Below are 21643 nucleotides of genomic sequence, written 5' to 3' on the forward strand. Positions count from 1 at the left end.
AACAAGGTGACCGTGATTATGTGATTAGTAAATTGAAAGAAATATCTGATGAAAATGCTCGTTCCGAAGTAAATAAAGTAAATGACTTTAGATTCGCAATCAGCAACCCAGAAAACCCCCAGATACCCAGTTACATAGAAATCCACCGATTTTTTAAAATTTTCGTCCGCCATATTGGATCCGCCATTTTGAATTTTTGGTAAATTACTTTAGATTCGTAATCAGCGACCCAAATATCCCCTAGGTAAGAAGTGGTGTACAGATCCATCAACGAGTATTTGTTTAAATAGTTTCGTCCAGCTAGATTTGCGATCCGAATCGGTGTGCGTTGTCTTTACGATTGAGTGTTTAAAGATATTTTCCGGATTTCCTCTAAGGAAAATACATATGTACTATGTATATACATATATGTATTTTACCCCCTTAAAGACTTTAAACTATGGTATGGTGCCGAAGACTGCTGTGGGCCATATTAGATTCTCAGAATTGTATTTGTTCGACACTTATTGAAAGCTTTTGATTGCACAACACTATACTTCAGTTGTACATACATATGTATGTACATATAGTAGAAAGTTCTATTATATGTCGTAAGCAAGAATGAGAAAACCCTGCGTAAAATACAATAATAATCATAATGCAAAAACATACACTAGTAAAAAAGGAGAAATGTGTAGAAAATATTTGTAAACAAGTTATATATGCGCCTATTTTGTTTTCATGGAAGTCTATCACCGAATGTAAGTAGCCTGTTTTTACACTCCACACAAGCACCTAGATATACTCATGTATACCTTTATATCCAATAAATGGAAATAATAGAGAAGGAACTCTTGTAAGTTAGTGTAGCATGAGGAAAGCTCGTAAAGGCAAATAAGCTAAGTAAAAAATAATATTAACTCGTCAAAACTGCAATAGATGAAAATGTTGATAAGGAAAATCATGCACATTACCTATTTTCCGCTTGCCGCACTCTCATATTGCTTCTTAGTAAGAGCTTGTATAAGAGCGTGTATGTTGTAGCTTCGCAGCATGCAAATCGATTGCAATGGAATTATAATGAAATTTCCTAGTACCAGCCGTAAGTAGTACATGCCATGCCTGAAATAAGTTGAAGAGTTTCACATCATTAGCTTGCGGCTGAATGCTACTGTGTTTACATACAGACAAGCAAGTCTGTTTACCTTTTCACCTTAGCAACTAGCAACTTGCAGAAAAATAGACGAACGGACGCCAACGAAAGGATCACCACTCAGCAGTAGCTAAGAGCCGGCAATCGGTAGCTGGAAGTGTTTCGATGGTGGCAGCCTAACTGCCGATGTGAAACACACAATTCCACATAATATTCCGGGATATGCTCAGAATTATTTTCTGATTTCTTTTTTTATAGCTGCGTTTACTCTCGCTAATGTTATTATACTTTTGCATCTCAAAATCCCTATAGTAGCACATCGTACATATACTTGTTTGTATACATACATATGTTTACTTGAATTTTTGTTCTTTCTTTTGTTCCAATTTCTATGTATTTACTCCCATACAACTTATTGGCACTTTTCTCCTCCCAAGCGTCCTGCTTTGTGCAATTACTTACACTCCTAGTTGTTGGCAAGCTTGTATGTATGTATGCTTATCTAGTTTTTAGTAAGTTGTTATGTTTCTCTGCTCTTATGTTTGTTTTATGATTTTTTCCTGATGTGTATGTATGGATGTATATGTTATTAATTTTTTCATAAAAATGTTTATTGTTTTTCTATTGAACTTTATGAAGTTATACAAAGAGCTCCTCGAGACCTCCGCTACAAAAAGCACATTATGCAGAAAAACTTTTACAAGAGTTTTACAAGTAAAAGTTCCTTGAACATATTCAGTTTTTCTGTGTTTTCTTAATTTCGAAAGTAGGAATACATAATGGTACTTATTCATGGAAATAAATGCGTTCTTATTCGCACTTAATATGGCTCAACGGCGTGGATTGTATTAGTACCAAATCATTTTTGTGAATCGCAAGGAGAAATTCGCTAATTTGCAAGTCAATTCAAAAATGTGCAGAGGTGGGTCAAAGGAAATAACTAAAAATTAACCTCGTTAAGTAGAAATTCCCAAAATAAAGTCCTTCCATTACCGTTTGCATTATCAAGAAAATCGCAAAAGATAAATAAATGATTCTGAGAAGATTCTTCGTATATTCAGTGAAAAAAATATTTGTATGTTCAGCTGATTTCCTAAATAGACATATGTATGCATAGTAATTACATACATATACTAAACCAGTGAATCCCAAAGTGGGCCTGGTAGACCCCCAGGGGTCCACGGGAGATTTGAAAATTTATCTGGTTTCGATAGTAAAGAACAAAAATGGTTGCTTAGCCTTATCTATCAATGTAGGCAGATAATATACTAATCCAAAACTTAAGGGAGTAAAAAAATACCAAGTTTTCCGATGGTTTTTGACATGCGTATTTCGCTAAAAAAATTGTCGTATTGAGACTTTTGGGTAATTTAGGCCAAACTTAAAGACGGAAAGGCTCTCATGTCGATTAGAAAGGAGCGCGTGGCAGCTCCCTTATGTAACCTCGGCTAGGAAAGACTCTTAATATCGTTGACGGCGAAGAAAGATGAAAAAACGTGTGTTAACGCGTCTTCATCGTCAATTAGGTTTACGCATGTTTCTTTACCGAAGTTCGTTTAGGCGAGTTTTTTCGTTATTTTTTTTATACGTCCCTTGCAAATCGCATACACTCGATATTACAAAAAAAACATTCCATGTGAATAAATTGTTCCTGTAATGTAACGTGCAAAATAAAAACAAATTGGAAAAAATTGTTTTTGTTTTGCTTTATAAATTTTGGGAATATTTGTTCATGTGAAATTCGTGATAGGGCCAATTAGATTTTCCAAGGGAGCGAGGTGTTGCACAGTGGAACAGCCCCATACATATTTTGGAAAAGATAAGAAGGAGCCGGCGTAGAATCAAAATTTTTCGTATGCAATATTTATGGGCATAAATCAAGAAAAAAAAACGAAATTTGTGCGATCGATTTATTTTAAAGCAAACCTCCCATACAAACCTACCCTCAAAAATGCGTTAAAATGCCATAAAAAGCGCCCCAATAAATATATGACTTCAAAATTTTGTCTTATCTCTTTACTAATGTTATGTGTGAAGCCGAAAAATTGGGCGTAATCGGTTAATTTCAAAGCTATAACTGAACATCCCAAAAACCGGTTTAGTTTATAATACACCTCAAATGCACACTTAACCTAAAAAATACCATAAATGCCATAATAAATATATAAGATCACGTTAAAAGTCGCAAGTATGAGCAATTTTTTTTTGTTTCTTCAAACAAGTTAAGTATTATTGCTTTTTATCAAAATTATTTAATTTTAAAAGTATATTTAAAGAAATATAAAAAAATTAAAAACACTCATTCGAGGAACAAATAGAAATTGTAGCATTTAAAAGGTTCTAAAGAAAATATTAAAATAATTTGAAAATAAAAAGTGGCCATTTTGAGAATTTTTTTTTTTTTTTTTTCGTGAAATCGTATTATTGTTATCGTTTATTAAAATTTTTCTCTGTAATTGATAAATTAAAAAAATACAAAAATTTATTTTTTGACAAAATCTTAAAAAATTCATAAAAAATGCCACAGAAATGCTATGAAAATTAAACAAAAATTGTTATGTGTTTAATTATTTTTCCATCAGAAAAACATATTTTAATCTGAAGTTAATTTTCGATGTACCATCAGACGCCAGCATGATTTGAAATGGAGCCAGACATGAGCCTACAATAAAAGCAATGAACACAAAAGTTATTAGAAAATCACATTGTTCAGTGGAAATAAATTCTCCATAAGGGAGCTCATTGAAAAGCGCAAAATCCTCGCAAACTTGGCAAACTGTGCAATTTTAAATAACACTCAATCAGCCATTTTGTATACTTTCCTTTTGATTTGTGGTCAACGCTTTTCCGAAATGACTGCGGTAAGGTTTAAATATTTACTTAAATTTGAGTTTAAACTGCTCAACTTTTTAATAAGACTTGTCAAATAATTAAATGTCAGAAATTGAAACACACTGTTGAATAGAATTCTACTGGCTTTGTATACAATTGTCAACTTCATCAAAAGTTATAATTAATATTTCTTATTCAGATATTCTTTTGCATATATGGCTAAACCATCGAAATATGTATGCATAAAAATGCAATGTTCAAAAACCGATTTTTTTCTGTCGAAATCCCAATATGTATTCTAAGGAGCAAGATCTCAACTAATAATGTGAATCTAATATCCACATGTACCTAGAGAACAGTCTTAACTATGCAAATGTCATTTTACTCCTTGAGTGACTAGCGCTAGGCTTAGCTAATCTACGCGATGTGTTTTGGTAGAAAATCAATTCAGTTATTCGGCAATACTTTATTAGGCATTGAAATTTCATTAGTTTTTAGTTACACTGTTTTTAATAACTACTCGCGTATTTGCAGTAGCAAAAACTGTATCGCCATAAGTAATATTTCTTACAAATGCCAGCCTGTTCTGTAATGGCTGACGGAGTATAGCTTTTTGATACTTATTACAGCATTCCGATTTTATATGTTGTACTTAATAAGGAGTGCTTAATTAAAATGCATACTTAAAGGCAGTTAGAAACTTTTAATGTTGCCATAAAGACGTTGCCGCTCATCGCCTTCACAATGATTGTATGAGAAAATTATGCAGAACCCATACAAAAAATGGTGATTAAAAAGTTTTTATGCTAAGCCCAATTTTTAGGAAAAGTACATTAGATTGAGTTATTTTTGTCTGAATTACAATATGATACATAAAAAGTCAGCGGATAATGAAGTATTCCACTGGGAGCCACAAGGGTAAGAATCTACAAAAAATGTTAAACCACGCGCAATAAAAAACGAAAAAAAGCTTGATAGCTTTTAGCTAAGTGAATGCGTCAGCTGCAATAACTCTTCTTTTTAATGGCCGCATAAAGTGATAAGGGTCCTGACGGGCTAAGATTTTAAATATATATGTATGTGTGTATGTACCAGGGTTGTTGCGAATATTCGTATTCGCATTCGCAACTGCGGAGCTTCCGTATTAATTTTAACATTCGCTTTCAATCAATTCGGAGCTTTTGCGAATGCATATGTTGTGCAAGTTCACCGATAAATGGGGCTATTTGGCGAATTTATTTTTAGCAGTAGGAATGTTGTTTAATTGGCGGGCAATATTTTTTTCATTCAAAACTATAGGTCTGACCTTTAATAAGATAAGAATTACGTAACTATCTGAGATTCAAATGCTTATAAAAAAACAGGGAGCTTTTTAAAAAAAATAACAACATTCTGATCCGATTCGGCTGGCAGCCGTGAGTTTGAAAACATAATTTTGTTAAAAATTTTCATTCCTGGAAAATAATAATTTATTTTCCATATCCACCTATTCGCTATAAGCACAAATTTTTCAAACCAGTCGTAGAAGAAAATATTAAAAATGAATCACAAAAACTAAAATCGAAAAACGCGATGAAGTTACAGATTCCCCAAGTTCTAAAACAGCGAAAGGAATGAGAATGAAGAATTCTTCTTAAAAAGCTTTAGAAAAATCTGACACATCTGGTTTGGCGCTTGCAACTCTTTAAACAACGATCTCGCCATTATGTTAGCTGTTAAATATTCGCATCCGCATTCGCATCCGCGGATGTCTAAAATTCCACATTCGCAACATCCCTAGTATGTACATAGGTATTATTTTATGCGTGCATTAAAACGTACGCACCTGTCGACACCAGCAATCTTTTGCATTGTATTTTAGTATTCTGTACGCACAGCTGTAAGCATACTTGTATACGCACCTCAACTGAGCGTTGCAAGGAAATTTTAATAAAGACGTAACATCGTAGATACTTACATACAAACATAAATATATATTTCTACTCATCTGCGTCAAGCCGAATCTGCAGCCACCACGGTTGCAACCGCTGAGCAATAAAAACATTTTAGAAATAAAAATTATGACTCTAATCTACTTGCGCTTGTTGTAACATTGTTGAGTCAACCCCACTCCCCATTCACACCGCTTCATTATCTGTTCCTTTAATATTTTTTTTATGATTTCTTGCTCATTTTTTTGTTAGCTGCTTTGCATTGGTTGGTGTTGTTGTCACTTCCCCTCCGGAATGCTCATTTTTCCTCTTCATTTCGCTTACCCAGTAATTTCTTTGTTCAGGTTTTTCTGTTCTCAGGGTGCTGTTTCTACACTGCGATACATTCTGGTGCCGTCGTCCGTCGTTAGTGCTCAGCAACGTTAAAAGCGTTTTGTAATTCCCCGCTTTATGCAACTTAATAACTTTCGACAAAAAGCGTGCGAAAAAAATAAGCATAAAAATAGCAACAAAAATAAATTTAACAAGTATTTAAGAGCAGCGAAGGCTTCATACCTTTCATGAACATCTGAAAATTTTACTTTAACAGATAACTGGAATGGAAGATATACTTTATATAGCACCAATCTAAGTGATTTTCATTGCTATGTGATCGGTATGTAAACCGGTAACACAATTTAAAGGGTATATCTTCCTAAATAAAGGAGGTATATCTCAAAAACTGGTATCTGAACAATCAGTGGTTTAGGAGAAAAAACTTATACAGCATAGATTTTGACGATTTTCCCCGTAGACCTTGTGTTATTATTTATAAAATAGCTTACGAAATTTATCGGTTTTAGCTGTCCAAATAAAGGAGTTTTACAGTAAAACTCCATATCTGAGCAATCAGGAGGCAATAAATAGGTTATAGCGACCCGATCTTTGTTCACTTTATTGTTAACCTTCTGTTGATAATGAGTGAAAATAGTGCGAAATTTAATGTTTCTAGCTACATAAATGGAGAAGTTATAACAAAAAATCTCATATCTGAACAATCAGTTGTATGGAAGCTATAGGTTATAGCGACAATATCTTCACCATTTTCACCGTAAGTATTCTTTTGATAATGGGTGGAAATAATGTGAAATTTCATATTCCCAGCTGCATAAATGGAGGAGTTATAACCAAAAGTCTCATATCTAACAATCCGCATATCTCGAAAACTGAGAGACTAGATTGCATGCAAACAGACGGACAGACGGACGGACGGACGGACACACTGACATGGCTAAATCGATTTAGCTCGACTTTCTGGTCATATAAGTATACATTTTAATGGGTCTATCTCTTTTTATTCTGGTACTTACAAACATCGGACCAAAGTTATTATACCATTTCATGCTCATGAAAGGTATAAAAATCGCAGACATAAGATACCTATACTGAAAAAAGTTAAATTGTTTATAAGAAATCGTGGTGAAGGAGTCAAGAGCAATAATGCAAAAGGGAAGCGTGGCGCGCCAAATACTCGCCAACAGTAGTGATGGTCAGGAAAGATATTTCCTCTCAGCTCAGCGTCCTACAAGCGAAGCAGTCGGATAGGCGAACAGACAAATAGACGGCCGCTCGCTTTGACCCAATGCCCAGCGGAAGTTTGCAAAACAAGCTAAGAAAAATACTTAGAAAACAAAGACACGGAAGGGAAAATAAGTAAAAATGAAAAAAAAATATGTCCAATGTAAATATGGAACCATCAACTTAATTACCGTACATTAAGTGCTGCGATAAGGTCGTCGTTTGTTGCTGCCCTTCCTTTTTCAAAGTCGTCATGCTCTTCTGCCGTCTAAGCCACCCTCTGCAAGGAGCATACCTTATTCACTCAAATGTTTTCTTCTTTTTTTCTGTCTGCTCTGTTTCTTTCTTTTATTGCGACATTTCCTTTTTTGTATTCTTTTCTATGCTTCCAAGGCAATTACGAAAAATTTGTCTTTCTTGTGGTGTTAATTATTGCCGTGTTATGCGCTTTCGAGCTGATTTTTCTGTATAGGTATACTTTTTCGTCGTGAATATTATGTTTAATAAAATTTTGGAAAAATATAGAGAAGGTTATTTGAATATATGTACTGTTGTATAGTGATATTTTTATACAGAAATTACGATGTAAATCATTGATTTCGAACCTATTAAAGCCGGATTCATCGTTCTAGCGCTCTAAACTTTTTGTTCCATGTGGTTGTTGTTATGTTTCTCTCTTTGCCGCAGAAAAGCCGAGGTACAAAAATGCTTGCGTAATTTATTCTTAAGTGTCACTACCTGAATTATTATTATTTCTTTTTTTTTTAATAAAATGTGTTACTGTTTTTGCAGTTGGAAAAAGATTTGGTTTTACTTGGCATTTCCAATCGGCGTCCACTTAAGCTAGTGTGTTCTATTATTCACCCTTATTACAAAACCGGTTTTTGGGTTATTCGAAAAACTGCAATTTGTAAAAACCGTTTCCCGATTTTGAAATTAAGAAAAAATAACCGATTTTCTTTTCAATAGTTTTCATACAGTGAAAAAGCTTATGTATGTTGGTATGAAGTCATGCTCAAAAAAAGAGAGCAAAGTAAAATTTGTTCAAAGTTTTATTAGATCAATAGTAAAACAAAAAAAAAAAAAAACAGTGAAAAAATCACGTCAAATTTTTATTGCACTTTTTCTGACATTTTTTTATTCCAGCAGTAAGACCCAGCAATATGAAAAACATGTTTTGAAATAGCGGCCGCCCCTCAGCAGACAAAAGCAAGCCTCCGAGTGTATTTGTGCCATAAAAGAGCTTCTTCGTAGGTGGAGAATAAGGCAGATCTCTCTATTTGTGTTACAACTCAAGAAACAGAGTACGAATGGAGGGAGAAGCTCGACGAAGCAAGTAACATGTTTAAGCTGCAAACATTCATTTATTGGAATCAAATATGATACATCCCCAGATAACCTAGGATATAATTTAAAAAATGTCCGAATTTGGCATCCCCTTGAAACCGATACGGCTGTGCATAGAGAAATACCACCAGCTCTGTCAAAATTGGGAAAGACCTACCCGAACCGTTTGTTACCCCACGGGGATTCAGACAGGGTGGCTGCTTTCATGCGATTTCTTTGATCTGATGTTGGAGAAGATAATAAGAGCTGCAGAACTGAACTGCTCAGGCGTAATTCTTTACAAGATCGTTCATTTGCTGGCGTATGCCGACGAAATCGAAATCATCCGCAACAAAAACCGCGCGAAGTATGTTCTGTCTTTTCCAAGTTGGATAGGAATGAAAACCGATTGAGTCTGGTGGTCAACGAGGACAAGATGAAGTATCTCCTGTTATCAAATAAGCAGTCAGCGCATTCGCGCCTTGGCACTCACGTCACTGTTGACAGTTTTAATTTCGAGAAAGTAGAGGATTTTGTTTACTTGAGAACCAGCAAGTCAGTGGATGCCCTATGCCCCTCTCCCTTCTGCAAGAAACAACTACAAACTCCTAAAGGAGGTGTAATGGTGTCTCCTTGGTAACGACATAGGTCCAGACCATATTTGTAGATTATTCTAGACCACTTTACCTACAATGGGCCGTCGGAAAACCGACAATGATTCTTAGTTTCTCTTAAGATAGGTCTATAAATATTCAGAATCTTTTCAGATTGTACCATTTTTATAAGCTTTAGAATTGACAAAGTCCCTTGGTTTAACGCCAATGCCTTAGTTTGGTATTTTTTTTCCTGATCGCACCTTTATCGTATTGAAAGAAAGGGCTCCGTTCCCATATTGGTCCTTATTTCCTTCGATTCCATATGCCCTGGTGCCCATAACAAACGGATAGCATTAAGCATCTCTACACATTCCAGGACCACTGAGGATTTGTTCTCGAAGGATGAGAGAGTCTTGAGCTCCACCTGACTGTCGCTTAAAATTAGGATCCTGATGTTTTGATACTTCATACGAAAGCTAATCTTAGCTCAAATACTGACATTTACGCTAGAAGAATGCATGGAGGTTCCCAGGGGCAGCTGCATACTACTTTAGTGACGTCCATGAGAAGAAGATCAAGTGGGAGCTGGGAGCCTAGCTTTCCGCTGTTCCTGGATGACAAAACCTTACCTCTACCAAAGCGCTCCCTCGCAAAATTGAGGAAAGTCGGCTGTGCAGCCTGTTCAACTGAAAGATGTAGTGGCTAAAGTTCCACCATTACCTCCAGCACTGTCGTCGGAAATGTGGGTATTACCTCCGTAATACAAAGACACGTCAGGCGTTTAGTCTTGGTTAGGGCGTGCCGCATCGTCGCCAGAGTAGTACTGGGAGCCCAACCCACCGCCCATTGGTCATAATATCATGGTGTATATCCACCTTAGGATTCCTGGAGTGAAGCCCCAGAATTTTCCCACCAGACGTTTACACACTATCAGCAATATCGTAGCCTTGGAGCTGGTAGCCTCAAAATGAGACCTACATAGGGGTTTGGAAGCTAGGATTAATCCCAGATACTTCACTTCTGTGGCGATGCTGATTATGACCCTTTCCAAGGGCAAGTTCCTAATCCACTTGGTGATCCTTTTCTATGTAAAGGGGGCAATAACTATTTTGTAAGGACTAGTATTCAAACCTAAATCTGCAAAACATCGTTTTGATATACTAAGTCCTCTTTCGTCGATGTCGTAGAGGATAGTTGCGAGCTTCCCTCCGGCGATAATAACTATGTCGACCACGTATCCCTAGCAGCGGACGTCATCATCTGTGACTATCTGAGCTCCACAGGAGAGAAGATTACTCCCCTCCTTGCGGATACCTTGCGAGTTTATATTTGAACGATGCTGTCACCGACTACAAGAAGATTGATCTTCCTATATATAATCGTTATTCTAGCACACATAGCGTGAACACCTGTATCCATGTCGATTTTTTGTCCAAAAGAATAGCGGAAATCAGCATCATTTGCGTATTTCTGCCTACGCTGGTAGGCCTAAGGCCAATAATCCCGCAGTTAGTGGTTACACTTTTTAAGATAAGTGTATAAGTTGTTTAGCCTAATTTGTTTAAGAGGAAACACAAGTGCGTTGTAGTTACAACAAGTACATAACGCCATGCAGCTCACAGGCCCCCACTCTCACTCGCAACTACAGAACTTCAACTCGCAATTTAACAAAGTACTTTCTATGCCATCTCTATTCCGCCTAAAATCCCTTTCAGGGGTAATTTGTGAAATTAATGTCCAGAGTATGGGCGAGTCTTTGTACTTTGCTTTTTTTGTTGTTGGCATTTTGGCTAATACCGCTGGTGGCAGTTTGACTCAATGGGGATGCAGATTACGAAGAAGCGTGGAGGCGTATGCTCACCAGCTGCTTTAATGAATGTTGTTGGAGTGCTCGTTGACCGCAAACAAGGACTCAACATAGCAACGTCGACAATTATTGCACCACCAGCATATCGCTGACAACCAACCAACCATACACGGCGAGTGGTAGGCAGCAATAATAAAGTGGCATAAAAGTCATTGTAACGGTAAATGATTTAATTTTCTAGGCGCATCTTGTCATTTGAAGTCGTTAAGTTATTTGTTTTGTTATTGTTTTTTATTTTCGTTTTTGTTTGTATTTGTTTTCGTTGTTTTCATTCTCTTTGCTTGCATTTATGCGGATGCTGTGAATTGTAGTTAGTTTGTTGTTTTGTATTTATGTACGTACGTATATTCACTTGTATTTCGACTCTTTATTTTCTGTTGTCGGCAGCCATTTCGGTATTGTCATCCTGCAAGTTTTCTCCCTCAGCTGTTATTGCTGTTGGCTTTTAATCCTTATTGCTGTTTGTTATTTTGTTGTTTCTCAAAGCGTATCATAACTAACAAGGCCAACAGCAGTTGGCGTAAACCACAACAGCAGCATTCATACCGGCAGTGGCCATGTTTTCTAAGCCTTGGATGTGAAACAAAGATATGAATAGAAAAAGCTCGAACGATGGAACGATGTTGTACAATAAAAAAACATTAAAATTCATATGTGGGTATGTACATAAATATAGAGCTCAAGCAAGCATAACAGCTTCGAGCCGATTTTTTGAGATATACATATTTAAAGTGGCCAAATTTTTTGGAGACAACATCGTTAAAGATTATTTTTTTAATTTCAAAACTTCAATTATATTTTAACTTTAGTAGAACGCTAGTCATATTATATCTTTAACAGTCAAAAACACCATTTAAAAGTTTAACTTTGAGGTCTCAACAAAACAAACGCCAAGCTTTATTTAGCATCCGTTCGGGGTAATCAAACTCTAAAAGAAGAAGTTTGCTCTTCTTGGCCCAAAACACACGAGAGTAATTATGATTGTAAAATTTTTGTTTTGTATACATACACCCACTGGGAAATAGGTAAGCACCTTAGAAGGTAATCCGATGACGCCTTACGTTATAAGTTGCAAAATATCGTGCCACCGAAGTTATTTCCCAGCACCGAACTATACCGAGCGACTCCTCTACATTCTACGTACGTTACTTTGAAGTTTGTCTGACACCACATGTAGATTCCAAATTCCTACTTCCACAAGGCGGCGATGCCTCTGTTAAAATAAGGAAGATGCGGCAGGGAAGTGGTAAGGACCGCCGGGTGAAGTGTAAGTTGTCTACGGGGCATGAACAGAGCATTGTATGTATTAGTGACATTTGAAGTTAATTTGTTCTTGTAAGTACCCTGCAAAAATCGTTGCACCATATGGTCCTATTCGAGTAGTTAAAAAATACTCCTCTGTAATGCACTAGCAGACCAAGTCGTGTCTCTACAGTATCTTATTGTTACCCAATAATTTCTCGTGTTTTATTAAACCAAATTTTTTATATGCATCTCGGTTAATTTAGAGTACTCCTTGATTATTTGAGAGTACTCTTTATAGGCATGCATGGAGTGTTCGCTATTTTTGCAGGGTAATCGTAGAATAGTAGATTTATTGATGTTGTGCACAGTTATGCAGGTCCGAAGGTGTAAAATTTTTAATGCATGAATTACCATGCTTTTCATCTCCCCGGATGGTAATTTTTCCGCAGAACAATTTAACCACTTACCTCTAAGTATAATGGGTGTTTTAGACCCTTACTTTGTAGAAGGTCCATGTGAGCTTATTTAAAATTGTACTACAAAAATGTATGTATATATGCTCAAAAGCCCAAAAAGCCCTCTAATTAAATCGGAATGCTCTAGAGGCCTTTATTTGAAATTAAGATTGGCCCAAATTTAGCGTTTCCCTATTTCCGAACCCGAAAAAGCTACTCGATGATAAAATATTTCGGTAGAATGAAGAAATTAAAGAAAACCTATTACTTGGAAGGTCCACTTACAAAGATTGGAAAAACGATGGAAAAATGCGTAGGTAATGGAGGAAATTTAAACCCCAATTCAGCAACAAAATTTTGCGTATTCAAACCAAAACAAAACTACATACGAATCTGTAGAATTAACCATTAAAAAAGGTTTTGTGTTCCTTTGGTATTAACTAATTATTCGTTTCTTTTTAAAATAGGCGAATTTGAGTTTGAAAAAATAGAAACGCATAGAATAGAAGCAAAGTTTATTAAAGAAGGTCAGATTATATTCAACAATTTTTATGAGCTTAATGCCGTTTTAGGTAAAAACTTATTGTGCAAAAGCAACAAAAATTTGAAAAAATGGTAGAAGTGATAGCTATTTCGGAAATCACCACATTTCCTCATCAAACTTCTTTCAGTAGGATGCGAACCGACGATCACAACTGATTCAGCCAGTTGCTTACGCACTGTGCTAAGTTTGTCTTGTTAATTCTTGTTGCTTATTTTCCACTATTTCACTTTGCTAAGCCAACTACAATCAAGCGGAGCTATTCCGCTGCTATTCACTTGATCATGTGGTTGTTGGTTTTGTTGTTTTTTTTTTTTGGTTAATATTTCTATTATTAGAATGTTTAACTTTTAGGTGTGCTCGTCCTTAAGATAATAAGTTTTCACTTAAAACGGCCTCAAGCTCATAAAAAGTGTTGAATATAATTGTTATAAGGCCATAAAAATAACGAAAGTAAGATTTTTAATTTTTCTAGCCTTACTCACAAAGTATTGACTTAGCTACTTTCCATTCCAAGCTAGCGATACACAGTGGTTCTGTTGGGTTGAAGCATTGACTTTGAAATAATTTAAAAGGCTAGTTTTCATTAGGTCAAAGTCACTGACATCAAAAACTGCCTTCTTCTAACAACTGTTCATTTGGTGTCAAATGCGTTCTCATTACATTATCATCAATTATATAAATATGCAATCATGTTTCATTTACACCCCTTTTACGGCTTAACTATACTTCTAAGGTATAAACAATGATATATTATTAGAAAGGTATTTTGATACTGATGTGCAGGCAATTTTTAAAGTTTCAAATTAGTTTAAAATAGAGCGAAAAAATCAGTTCAAAAGTCACACCAATACCAATGCCATACATGTACATGGTTGGGGCGGAAATGCCTCCTCAATGTATGCTTTAATAATGATACTGAATTACAGAAACGTGCTAGGCAGCAGTTTAGGAATAAGATGTATGTATGTATAGAGGGCTGCAAAGTTCCCAGCCAAACTGCACTTCTCACCAGTGTTGCTATTTTAGCCGTTTTCCGGCTAGATTTAGCCGGTTGCGATAGCAAACAGCCGGAGAAATTTCGATTTAGCCGGCAGCCGATTTGTTAGCCGTTTTGCAGAAAAAAATTAGCCGTTTTTAGCCGATTTTGCTATTTACTTTGTTTTCTTAAATTTCAAATATGTATATATGTTTCCGTTTTTGACTAAGCGACCCAAAATCGGTTAGAAATAGCTACTAGCCTTATCGTGGAGAAAATTTTCATGTCAGCCAGGGTTGTATGAAATTGGGCCGATTTCGCTTATTTTTATTTTAAACGAAGAGGGGATTTTCTTCATAAAATGTTTGTTATAAATGTCTAAACTTTAAGTCTGAAGTTCTATTCGCAAACTTAAAAAATAAGAAATTGTTTCAGTGTTAAGACATTTAGGATGCGTTTGTGTTTGGATATAGTGCCAACAAACAGAATAAATATTACATGTAGATATTGTCTTCCCAGATAGCGCATATTTAATTCTGCCTAAATTGCAAAACATCATTTTTGCCCACTCCCAAAAGTTTAAGGTAAAGGAAAAATTGATATTTTCAAGCACTATGTACACATATGTATTTTTTTAAACAAACTTTTTTGCTGAGAACTTATTTAAATTCCAAAAAACCGAATGCCAACTTGAATTAAATGAACCAACACTGAAGTGAGTCAAAACTAAAATAAAAGAGCACAAATTTCAATGTAAAGCAAAACTCGCTGGGAATCCTACGAGACATCTGCCGGTCATATGACCGGCCATCTAAATGGGAGGTCTGCAGTCTTTTGGCATCATATTTTACATCAGAATTGAAGGGATTTCTGAAAAATCTGACCAGTTCTTTTATATTTATTTTTATAGCGTTTTTGTGTGTATTCGTTTCTATTTGAGTGTATCGGGAATCGGTCAGCCTGAAAAGGCCTTGTAGGGAAGACAAAAGGTTTGTTCGTCGAAAATCCAGCGAGAATTATCACTCAAAATATCAGATAGTAAGAAAAAATGCTTCCAAATTCTCTCCCATGTAGAGAAACTTGCAATTTTCTGTACGAACGCAAATTTGCAAGTTTTTCTGCCAGCTAGTGTCCACGGTTGCATTTCAAACAAAAGAAATTTGTATAGAATTTTTAAAATTCTTTCAGAGAGGCAAAAAACAGGATCTACGTGTATATATCTTGTCAGTCCGACTTTCTTCAACATACGTTTCAATTTCTTTGTCGGGTTTACTATATCGACTCTGGTTGAGATTGCATTCCGATTAAGAATACAGTTTTTTTTTGCCGAGTACCTTTCAAATCATTGGAATTAACTAAATTAATTAAGTAAACAAGTATTAACGTACATTTTTCATTTTAAAATCGCTCCAGTTTGTAAATTTTTAAATTTAACGAACTTGTTTATTCAAATTATCGTAGACAAAAAATCCAACCATGTGCCACAATCATATGTTTTTCCTAATTGCAAATTCTTGCTGGCAAAATTTTTTCCGGCTCGAATTTGTAACTTCTCTCCAAGAAACAGTATTTTTACTCGTGATTTATTTAAATAAAACATGTGAAATTTAGTTGAAACATTTTAGCCGTTTTTAGCCGGTTTTATTTGCCAATTTAGCCGGTTCGTCCAAAAAGTTCTGGCAACACTGCTTCTCACATTCAATCGAAAAATAGGAATACATGCTTGCGGTACTCAAAAAAAAAGTAACAAAAGTAGAGAACATCCCGAATGAGCGTTCCTGAACGATGTTACTCGACGGCGCTCTCCTTCACCAAATACGTGTTCCGCTATGCTCACATACTTAAGTATCAAGCAACCTGAACGTAGTATTCGGAAACTTCACATAGGTAGGTTAAACTGCACGTGAAGTTTTATGTTCTCTTTATGGGTTTGGATTCTACGTATAACACGCGAATACATTTTTTTTTAATGTGAGCAGGTTTGCATTCGTACGCTTTCAAAAAATGGGGTGTGATATTAAAGCGATTGGTCTGTAGATGTGTACTAAGGTAAACTTTTTTTTAAAGTGTTGCCACCTATTAAAAATTTTAATTAAAATTATTTAATAAGTTAAATCCCTTATTAAAGTATTACCATAAATTAGTTTGAAAAGGCTCCATTTCTAATACATATTTATGTAGGAGTGTTGCCATCCATTTAAAACGTCAAATTCAACTAAACTTAAGGGCGTTAGGTAAATGAAATACATAGATACATATTTATGTACTAAAATATGGGTGTTCGAATACGTGAAGCAATTTTTTGTGAAGGAGGACAGATCTGCACAGTTCTTTCGAATTTAAAAAATTAGATGTCAAATTAAGGACCTTGGTTTTATTTTTTTAAGTAAGAACTTTTTAGAGGTACAGGGTGAATTTATGTAATTGATCTTGATAACAAAACCTATAAAAATATCGATTGCAAAATCGATAACAAATTCGTTAAAAATTTCGATAGCAAAATCGATAATAATATTGGTAGCAAAATCGATTAGAAAATTGATAACCAAATTGATAAATAATTGATAAGAAAATCGATTACAAAAATTGATAACAAAATCGATCAATAATCGATAACAAAATTGACAAATAATTGATAAGAAAATCGATTACAAAAATCGATAACAAATTCGTTAAAAATTTCGATAGCAAAATCGATAATAATATTGGTAGCAAAATCGATTAGAAAATCGATAACAAAATTGACAAATAATTGATAAGAAAATCGATTACAAAAATTGATAACAAAATCGATCAATAATCGATAACAAAATCGATAAAAATATCTATAACAAAATCGATAAATAGTCGATATCAAAATCGATAACAAAATCGATAAATAATCTATAACAAAATCGATAAATGATAGATAGTAAAATCAATAAATAATCGATACAGAAATCGGTAAATAATCGATAACAAAATCGATAAATATCGATAAATAATCGATAAAAAATTCGATAAAAATATCTATAACAACCCCGATAAAAATATCGATTGTTATATCGATAAGTTCCAAGAATCCCGAAAATCTATATTGTATAATATATTTAATGTAACTTTTTAGGCAGGTGGCAACCCTATTAAATATATTACCTCTTGATAAAAGTGCACTGGAATGCCTTTCGTTCGATAAAAGCGTTACAAAATTTTACGCCACTAAAATATTTTATTCACTTTATTTGCATTTTTTCCGAAAGCGGTAAAGCTGACCTTCAAATGTAGTATAAGGGTAGATATGGAGCCATGACATAAAAATACCTTCAAGAAACTCAAATGTATGTATGTGTGTACATATATACATGTATATATAAAAAAACGTATAGAAAAAAAACGTAAATATATTTTATGTGCACGAGACATATCATATTTCTTATATATAAATTTGCTCTCAAACGAAATCTTCCTAAAATATTTGAAAACTTCACATGAAGGAACCTTTTACTTGAGGAAGTTTCACAACGTAGTACTCGTCTTTTATATTCCCCTCTTTTACGGAACATATTTTTGTCGAGTACTATACATCTCTTCAATATTCGCGATCTCAGTGAGAGGAAGAGAAGGAAGCGTATTCGCTAGAAATCTTCAATGTGAAGCCAAATATCTTCCGATGCAGACCTCTAGTATGTATGTATGTACATTAGACAGCATCACCAAAAAAAGTTGCGGTTTTCCCACCGGGATTATAAAATCTATTATATTTTAAGACGTGCACCAAAATATTTCGGAAAAATATTAAGATTTAAGCGAGCTGGTCCGATTTGAAAATACCTCCAAAAGTGGAGTTTCTTATGAATAAAAATAGTTTCTTAAAGAACTTTTTGAAAAAAGTGCCCTCAGATGACAAAACAAATCAGGCTTAAAAATTTTTGATGCTGTTTTTTTTACTTTTTTCAAACATTGATTTACGAAAAACTTAAATAACCGGGCCAAAACTATTACTGATTTAGACTTATGGGATCTCGGTAGAAAGGTATTTTCCCACTATTTTTATTTATGTGCAAAAACAAAGTCATTCGTGTCCCAATATTTTTTTTTTTCCAATACCAACACATCTTAATTCAACTTTGAATGATACTCGTTCATCCTACCTTTCCCTTTCATCCTTTGAATGAGTTTATTAGCAAAGAAATAAAAAGGGTGAGAAAATACCTTTCCAATGATATCTTACAAGTCTAAATCGGGAGAGTTTAGGCTCAGTTATTCAAGTTTTTCTTATACCATTCTTTGAAAAAAGTTAAAAAATCTCATCATTACGATTCCGTTCAAAATTTTTTTTAAATTTTTAAAAAATATTTTTACGGAAATTTTTTAAGCTTAAACCGTTTCGTCATTTGAGGGAATTTTTTCAAAAAAAATCTTTAAGAAACTATTTTTATTCATAAAAAACTCCATCTTTGGAGGTATTTTCAAATCGGTCCAGCTCACTTAAATCTTAATATTTATACGAAATATTTTGGTGGACGTTTTAAATATAATAGATTTTATAATTCCAATGGAAAAACAGTACCGATTTTTTTTATATGGGGAGGAATGCAGTCTAATGTACATGAATAGATTAGACTCAAACAGGGAAGAAGTTAAAGTTGAGTATGGAGAAGAAGAAAGGGATAAATACAGAAATTCAAATAAAAGTAAAGAAAGCTAAATGTAAAGACAAAGAGGAAGGAAAATTTAAATGTCTAACCTAATAACATTGGTGTAAATGAAGAAAAGAATGGACATGTTTAGATCAGGATATAGGAAAAGATAAAGATGAAGACTAAGACGAGGAAGAAGATGAAGTCGAAGATGTAAATAAAGATGAAGATGAAGATGAAGATGAAGATGAAGATGAAGATGAAGATGAAGATGAAGATGAGGATGAAGATGAAGATGAAGATGAAGATGAAGATGAAGATGAAGATGAAGATGAAGATGAAGATGAAGATGAAGATGAAGATGAAGATGAAGATGAAGATGAACATGAACATGAAGGTGAAGATAAACATAAACATTAAAAGCGATAGAGACAAAGATAGAGAGGAAGAAAGTTATAGGGATAAAAAAGAAATACAGCTGAAGAATGTGCGATGTTATATTGTGGTGTGTTATGCTTCATATGTTATGTTATTTAATCTTATTTTATGGTATGTTGTGTTATGCTAAGTACTAAGCTAAACTCCCCTCCATTTAACCCATTCCAACTAATGTTATTTCAGCTCAACCCAACTCACATAACTATCATTAATTTTAGCGGTGGAATTTCAACCGCTGGGCGAACACTAGTTTTTAAAACTGACCAAATGTCGATACCGTAGTACATGTCAAAGACTGTCGTAATATTTCGGTGTCAGATGATTGACATCCCGTTTTTATTACTGATGTCAAATGTGAAGTTAAAGTTTTACAAAAAGTGTAGAATACCTTTAGCTATAGACAAACCAAAAATGTAACTGGATAGAACTCTTCATGCTGATTTCAACCTTACCAAAATTTTTTAGCGCATGATATATTGAAATATTAATATCTTATGAACTGCGTATCCAATTAAACAATCAATGATGTGAGAATAAAGGTGATTAGTTTACCTTTCAGTTGATGTACATAATTTGTTTAATTTTTTATATTTTTAAGTGAAAAATACTAAAAACAAAAAAAATTTAATTTTTTCATAAAATTACCTTTTTTGAAGAAAATTGCATAATAAATGCTACAGGAATTTAGATTATTTAGAAAGTACTAGTTATTACGTTATATCGAAAGGTTTTTTATAAAGCAAAATTTAACGAAAGTGGTGGTAAACATCGAAACTCTATATATATATATATATATATATATATTTTACCTATAGTTTTTTTTAAAAATGGTTATAGTAAATACGTCGTAAAAAAAGGTATTGAAATTACCTTTGAATTGGCCTAAATGCTTTTCAATTCGGTGAAATAGTTTCCAAGATAATAAACATATAAAAAATAAGAAAATTCAAGTTTAACCTGTTACATTTTCCTAGTTTTTTACTTGCCCCAAATATTTTGATATGGTTAAAATCAGCGTAAAAAGTTTTTTTAGTTTTAGTTTTTTTTATAGCTAAACGGTCGGTTGTCAAATGCTGCCACATCAGCGGCGAGGGCCGATTTCACTTGGCTGCCCTTTTATATGACCGTGCGTGGGGATATATGACAACAAACGCAAATGACACCAGATGACAACCCGTTTTCATTGGTTTGACAACATTTGACGAAATGAAAATCAGGCTTAAGGGATATTGGTTTAGTAAATAATAACAGTAGTTTTCAAAATTAGCATACAGAAGGCGGTTTCGCCTGAACTAAGGATTCCTTACTTGTTATTAATCACTCTCAACTACATAATCATGAAAACATGTTGAACCAGTGTAATTTGTTATCTGGTTTATCGATAGAGAGGAGAATATTTCCTTTCCTCCTGAATAAACCTTCCAATAAAAAGATTTTTGAATCAAGGTTATACGTGTATGCTCTTATTTAAGGTAAGTTAAAGAAAAGCAAAATGCGAAAAAGCGGCAAAAAAACTAAGTGTAAGAGAGCAAAAGCATCAAACTTCTTAATTTGAGCCCAGAAGCATTCGCTTTTGTTTGCCGATTGATAGCCAAAAATTTAATTTATGTAGGCTTGAAGTGGTATAGCAAAATTCAAGGGAAAAGCAATACATTAGAAAAAGTTCAATACCCATTCCATTTGCAGTTTTCACTTCCACATATTTTCCGTGATTTTTTTCACATCTTAACACACTCAAGGTTTTTTTTTTTTTTTTTAAGTACCTGTTAAGTGCTCTGTTTCGTTATATACAATACTGGTCGACATTTTGATGGTACTTCAGCTTGACACAAGATTTAATTAATGAATGATTGGAATCAAATGCAAAACCTTAGGATCTTGATTCAAACGAATAAAAAATCCATGTTTCTAATATGACTTTCGCTATGTACGCACATTCTTCATCTGTTGCCGTTTCGTAAAATTACTCGATTCCTCTGAAACTGTAAGCTTAATGAAACAAGTAAGAAAGTCTAAGTTCGGGCGGAGCCGAACATAAATACCCGGCGCAAGTATTAAATATATGTTTTTCACCTTTCCGAAAGCTACCGCTACATGGTATATCGGGGTGTATCCATTTTGAGTA

The sequence above is a fragment of the Rhagoletis zephyria genome, unplaced genomic scaffold, assembly GCF_001687245.7.
Source record: "Rhagoletis zephyria isolate East Lansing unplaced genomic scaffold, Rhagoletis_zephyria_1.1 Rzeph_scaffold_00010, whole genome shotgun sequence".
Classification (NCBI taxonomy): Eukaryota; Metazoa; Arthropoda; class Insecta; order Diptera; family Tephritidae; genus Rhagoletis; species Rhagoletis zephyria.